Source organism: Lissotriton vulgaris, chromosome 5 (genome assembly GCF_964263255.1).
Source record: "Lissotriton vulgaris chromosome 5, aLisVul1.2, whole genome shotgun sequence".
NCBI classification, from domain to species: Eukaryota; Metazoa; Chordata; class Amphibia; order Caudata; family Salamandridae; genus Lissotriton; species Lissotriton vulgaris.
Window position 1 is genome coordinate 1,901,627,738 of NC_141693.1, and position 7,004 is coordinate 1,901,634,741.

Below are 7,004 nucleotides of genomic sequence, written 5' to 3' on the forward strand. Positions count from 1 at the left end.
GTTGCCACACTTTTATCTTGCAAAAATTTTGCATGCATGCAGGTGCTAACCTGTCCGTATACTGTGTCACCGAGTAAATCACTTACTTTGAGTTTAGAGACTGCAGCGGTCCGTGACTGCACTGCTGCCCATCGATGGTGCACTCTCTGCAGCCTACCTGTTCTCAGGCTGCCTGGCCACTCCTCCCGGGGCCCCGGCATTGCTCGATCATGGCCAACCTCACTGTGAGCTCGCTGCAGTAGATTTTTGCGCCGCCCGCCGCGATGCGATCGTCATGCCTCTAGCGCGGCGGGCAGCCATGAGAGAGACTCAGGACGTGACAACACTCTACCTGCACATCCGGATTAATCCAGGCGGCCCCCCATGGTGTGCCATGACTGACAGCACTCTGTAAGCAGCCGCGCGCCGCGCCGGCGCCGCTAGATATTGCGCATTATAACATTGTTGGCAACAGCAGGGATCTGGAGCAGAGTGAGTTGATACAATGTGGCGCTCTCAGCCACCCCAGAGCTAAGCGCAGATGGCGATTTAACTATTTAGGAACTAGCCCAGCAACCGCAGCACGTCTCTCGGGAGATGTGAACCACAGAGAGCTGGTGAGGTGCCGCTGGTGGCGCGTGCTGGTAGGTGGTGGCTAATGCGTGACAATACATTTCAGTGCGGTGATGCGGAACACCGCACTGAAATGCGTGACTGTCACACCTGATGCGTGATACTTGACAGGACTGGATGTGTTATATCGATTGTTTCGGCGACTGCTGTAGTGTGTTTTTATGGGAGAGTGTCATGCAAAAACCTAATTTAAAACCATGAAATCGAAACCGGGTCCGAGGACTTTATTAGTATATTGCCAGGTTTTAACAAACCAAAATGCATTTCCCCTTCCTAAATAATTTCAGGGATATTTGGGCGAGTTGTGTAATGCTCAGTTACTTATCAATAATCTTCACTACCCTTATTCCACTCGCCACAGTCATTAGACCCCACCCTCCCTCCTTTTAGCCCTTTAACGTCTATACATATACATTATATTCACAGCTGGGGCTTGAGGGTCAAACAGGGGGGGGGGGTCAGAGGGCAACAATCATGCCCCTTGATGTGTGGTGTTATCTTTCAACCACAGTTGTGCTTAGCTTAAAGATCACTGGCCCCTGCTACTTCAGCCACAATGTGCAGCACTGCTTCTGCAAAGCAACAACAGGCAGAGTAAAGTTCCTTACCAGGAGTGACCCGGCATAACATTTACAAATTTAGGCTGCTGTGATTTGGGGGTTCACCATATGATGTGGCTCCACTGACCCTGCTGCTCTCCTGCTGCGGAACACAAGTATAAGATCTTGTGATAAAGCTTTGTGAGAAGTCTGATGCAGGTGTTAATCTGAACAGTCACTCACCATTTCAATCATCCGCTCACCTCATTCATCCACCCAGTTACTGATTCATCAACCCATGTATCAACCCTTCCATTTATCCACTCAGGCATCTACTAAGCCACCCATCAGCCCATTCACCCATCCTTCGATCCACTAATCCACCTATCTGCTTATTCGCCTATCGAATCACTCACTCATGTACCCACTCATCCATCTACGCATGAACCCATTCACAAAACCAATATAATCACCCATCCACTGAAATGCATTTACTCGCTATTTCACCCATCAACCCCCCCCCCCCCCGATCCGCCTCTCCCCCGCCGATGTGGAGTGTGTGCTAATGTCACACTGGAATAGGATGGGCGCAGACAGCCTGATAAGTGAATCAATACCAGCACGTATGAGTTTCACTTTGAGGTGCTCCGCATAAAAGAGCAAAGGGTCACTCAGTGCCACTGAATGGTTGTTATAACGTTAGCAGATTGGAGACTAGAGGTGTGCAGAAATGTTTTGTGGTAACAGTTATGTGATGAAGTGGATTGGTAAGGAATACGGCAATACTGTGTGAATGGATTACACCTAATATTTTTTGTAGCTTTAAAAAAAAGATCTAAAGCTTGTGAAGAGCTGGCACGGGTGGTGTCATCAGTGAGAAGTATGAGCTGCACCAGACCAGGAGTGCTAGGGAGTGCAGAGTGACTAGGGACTGCTAGGGAGTGCAAGGGAGTGCAGAGTGCAAGGGAGTGCAGAGTGCAAGGGAGTGCGGAGTGACTAGGGTGTGCTAGGGAGTGCAGAGTGCTAGGGAGTGCAGAGTGACTAGGGAGGGCTAGGGAGTGCTAGGGAGTGCAGAGTGCTAGGGAGTGCAGAGTGACTACGGAGTGCTATGGAGTGCTAGGGACTGCAGAGTGACTGCAGAGATTAAGCTAATGACAATGCCATTTATTTATCTGTTTTCAAAACCAACACATAAATACAAATGTTGTCATTTACAATGCCAATAGCTCTAACTTTTCCAAAGGCGAAACCATTGCATTGTAAATGCTTGTTTCAAGCTGCTTACAATGCCTTGCTTGTTGAGAATGTTACATCAAAAAGTCTAACATATTTTGTAATTCAAAGTTGACAATGTGGCAGTGGTTCAATGACATTTGTTGCTGCCGCATGGACGGCAGGGTGGAAGAAAGGGCAAGGCATGTAGGGTTCCAAAGGGTTGAGATGAATAAGCAAGTTGCCGCTTATTTGTTGTGCTCATTCACCCTATTTATCCAAGACTCTTTATAAGACACATTCATGTAAAGTGAGGTTTATTTAGGCATTAATGGTAAGGTAACAAAACTGGTGCTCATGTAAAGCGCTCTGATACCCGATGTCTCGGGTCTATTTCGCTATATAAAACAAAAAATCAGTTGTTGGCCTATATATGGAGGTGCGTTGGCAGTCTGGCAGAGATAGCCTATGTTTGTGGTCCCAGTAGTGAACAGGGCAGCAGGCGGCAGCGCAGAAGGTTAATGTGCCTGCTGCAAAGAACATGTACCTGATGCAGATCACAACGTGCATATGATGTAAATAGGTCAGTGAGTCACTGCTTTTGTCAGAGAGATCCTTTTGTTACTTGCAAGTTTGTAAGTTTTCAAATTTGCTTGAAAATGCACGATTTTTCTTCTCTTTTTTCAAAACCCCCTTATGGGTTTTGGGCTCGCTCGCTCGCTATGGTGCAGTATGCAAATCAATTTACGCCTCACCACATTTGGCCCCTGAACAGTCACTTGTCTCCGAAAAAGTACCACCTTAAATACCACGGCAGGGCAAAGGGCTGATAATTGACTTGAAAAAATACATGATTCTTGCACAAAAAACACATTATTTCCGTTCAGTAAATATGCTGTGGTGTGGATATCTAGAGAAATGTCTTGGGATACTGGATGCACCTCAAAAGGCCCAGGGATACCATGGGGGTATCAAGGATTGCCTAACAGTCACAATGCGACTAAGTGAGGGATAAGGTCTGGGGTGGATTTTGCAGTAAAGTGAGACGGTTTCTAAGTGATGTTTGTGTGTGTTTTAGTTTTGGCTAGTATTTTCCTTTACCTGTTAGCATTTTCTGTGTTTTTCCCTGCCACCCACCTAGGCCCAGTTTATAAATAGATGTCCAAGGTCTCCAATGCCGTAACAGTAGCACTACATACCTTTTGGTAAATTGTCAACTAGGGTTCTCACTAAATTTTACATTTAAGATCACCTGTTCCACTTTTAGAACAGTTAGGAGAACAAAAACAGGAACATTCTCCTTGCATTTGATTTTAGAAGGTGTAGACAAATACAGAGGGCTACCTTGGGCTTGGGCAAAAGTACTGGCAGATTTAAGATCCCGAGCTAATCTTCTAAATGCTATCAAAATCACACAGAGGTCCGGTAGGCTGAAAATGAGGGTAGTGGTAATTGCATGTTTTTGGTATTGATACAATGGACAGGGCAACATTTCTCATTTCATGTGACTAACAAACACAAATATGTTAATACTTTATTATTTCCATTATTTACTGTAAACGTGGTAAAGGTAAGGCGTGGTTCCCAATGCTTTGTGAAGGCTGTTTCCCAACTGCTGTGCAACTTCTTCTACTCTTAGAGCTGAGATTTCCATGAAAGTCTTATAGTCTGAATTCAGCACCTGAGCATAATAGGACGGAATGTATGAAGCTCTGTGGTTATACCGAATAAGAAGCTACCTATGTTATGCCATCTATTAATGTAATAACTGCACTTTCACAATTGCTTTATTAACCTTTCTGCTTTCTCAAATTTGCTTGAAAATGCACGATTTTTCTTCCTTTTTTAAAAAATTTTCATGGGGGGTTATCCCCCAAACCCCCCTTTTGGGGTTTGGGGTCGGTCGCTACGCTCGCTCGCTACGGTGCAGTATGCAAATCACTTTGCGCCCCACCACTTTCAAATGTCACCCACCGCCCCTGGGTATGATCTCCTAGTGCGATCACTCAGAGAGGCTCCTACCAGCCCCGCTAATGCGGGGCTCCAATCCTCCACAGTGATGTAGGAAACCCTGTCATCTGTTCCTCCGCCTGTGGGTGGTATCTCCGGATAACCTGTAACTTGGAACGAGACAAAGCATCAGCAGCCTGATTGTCCACCCCTGGAATATGAGCAGCTCTGAAATTTAGGTTCAACCCCAAGCAAACCTGCATCAAGTGTTTCAACAACCTGAGGACATGCCTGCATTTAGCCCCCTGCCTGTTTATAGCCTCCACCACCGCCATGTTGTCAGACCAAAATACCACAGACTTGTTCTTGAAGCAGTCCACCCAAACAGTCACTGCCACTATAATTGGGAAGAGTTCTAAAAAGGCTATGTTCATAGTCAAACCATTCTCATGCTATTCGGCTGGCCACTCTTCCCTACACCAGGAAGGCCCCAGGATTGCACCAAAACCAATGCTGCCGGCTGAGTCAGTAAGCAAGCCCAGCTCCGCACTAGACACCGTTGGAGCTGGCCATACCACTTTCCCGTTGAAGCAGCCCAGGAAGTTGCGCCACACTCTCAGGTCCTCTCTTATCTCTGCCCGGAGGCGGACACGATGATGCTTCTGGGTGAGCCCAACCATGGCCCTAGCTATGGACCTAGAGAATGGGCGCCCCATGGGAATGATCCGTAATGCGAAATTTAACTGACCAACCAACACCTACAATTGGTGCAATGTCGCCTTAGGGCCAGCCAGAGATGCGTCGATCGCCTGGGAAAAAGCCTGAACCTTGTCCAGTGGTAGCCTGCATTCCCCTGCAACAGTGTCCATCTCTATTCCCAAAAAGGACATGCAGATATCAGGGCCTATTGTTTTGCCAGGCGCCAAGGGAACCTTAAAGTCCTGAAACATAGCCACCAATTTATCTAATGCCTGGGCACACACATCAGAAGCCGCGGGGCCCATCACCATAAAGTCATCCAAATAGTGCACTACCTCTCTGTAGCCTGTTTTGCGTGTGTACACCCTCTGTAACATGGAGGTAAATGTTTCAAAATACTTACAGGAAACCGCGCACCCCATAGGCATACACATGTCATAGTAAAACTGGTGATTCAGTTGGAAGCCTAACAGATGATAATCATCAGGGTGTACTGGCAACAGGTGAAAAGCTGATTCTATATCTGTCTTAGCCATAATAGCATTGGGCCCCAGGTCTCTCAATTTCTGCAACGCTGCGTCAAAAGAAGTGTACGTTACTGAACACAAGGATGGACCAATGGCCTCATTCACTGATGCCCCCTTAGGTGCTGACAAGTTGTGGATCATTCTGAACCGACCCGGTTCTTTCTTAGGCACCACCCCAGGGGAGAACACACATAATCAGCCAATGGTGGGGCTGGGAAGGGGCCGGCCACCCGTCCCAGAGCCCGCTCCTTCTCTTTGCGCCACTATCGTGGGGTGCATGCGTGCAGATAGTAAATTATTACAATGATCTAGAGGAGGAATCCCTTGTGCTGGAATGTGGAAACCATTCGAAAACCCCTGATACAAAGTCTTGGCTGCAGACCTGTCTGGATACTGATTCAGCCAGAAAATCAGTTTCCCAATGTCCACTGGCGTGGGCAGCTTATGGCTGCGGTGGCTTGTTCTCTCTGCCGCCCCCCCCTCTCCTTGGACTTTTTGATGCACTTGAAATCTGGGTGAGAGGGGTGGCCACAGAATGAACAGGAGTGTCTAAACTTGCATTGTCCAGTGGGCCATGTACATACTTTCTTATTAAATGCCCAGCATGATCCCTTCTTCTACCCTAGTCCCCCTTGAGAAGTCCGAAAGGGCTGCTTCGTGTGCTGTGCTTTAGAATTAACATTTTCCAGCCACACATTGACCTCTACCTGGTCCCACCCAACGTTCGGGTCCTCCACTTTCTCCCATCGGAAGTCCCTGTCGTAATCTAACCACACAGTACCCCCATGTGTTGTGTGTGCCTTCAATATCTTGTGCATGTAGTACACTAATGACACCGCTAACTCTGGCTTCTTTTCCAACAACACAGTCGTGAAGACCTGAAAACCGAACAGCCAATTTGTGATTTACTCTTCCACCCTTTGCCTTCCATCCCGGAAGGACCCTCCTTTTCTTTCCTTTTCTTTTAATTCAACATCCCTTCTCTTGGTTCTGATTAATGCAAAGATGTCTACATATTCCCCTTTCTATATTTTTTCCTTCATTTCCATGGTGACATGAGTTGCCAACTTCTCAGGCCTTGATAACAACGTATCGTGACCCCCCACAGCTTTACCTTGCCCCTCCACAACTGCGCTCGTGGTCTCTCCTTTCTTACCTCCTGTGGGCACTGATGCCACTGGTGGGGCAGGGGATGCCTGCCCTGCTGCCAACTGGGGGGGGGCTTGAGCTGCCATGAGGAGGGCCACCTGCTTGCTGATTTCGCTTAGCGCGCATTCTGCCGCTGTTTTAGGAACCCATGGTGCTGCTGCCAAACTACTCGACGCAGGTGGCGCTAGATGCCCCAAAAGAGTGGCCAATGAAGCCAATATGTTAGTATTAGGATCCAGGGAATCTCCCGCTGGCACCCCAGGTGGGGGGGGGGAACCCCTGTCCCTGGTGCAGGTGTCCCTCCCACTATCCCCCC

At 47.8% G+C, this 7,004-nt stretch overlaps 1 pseudogene; it reads right to left on the reverse strand.

The window, feature by feature from the left end:
• Nucleotides 1-5,949: 5,949 nt before the first annotated feature.
• On the reverse strand, nt 5,950-6,774 carry LOC147717676 (uncharacterized; annotated as a pseudogene).
• Nucleotides 6,775-7,004: the final 230 nt, after the last annotated feature.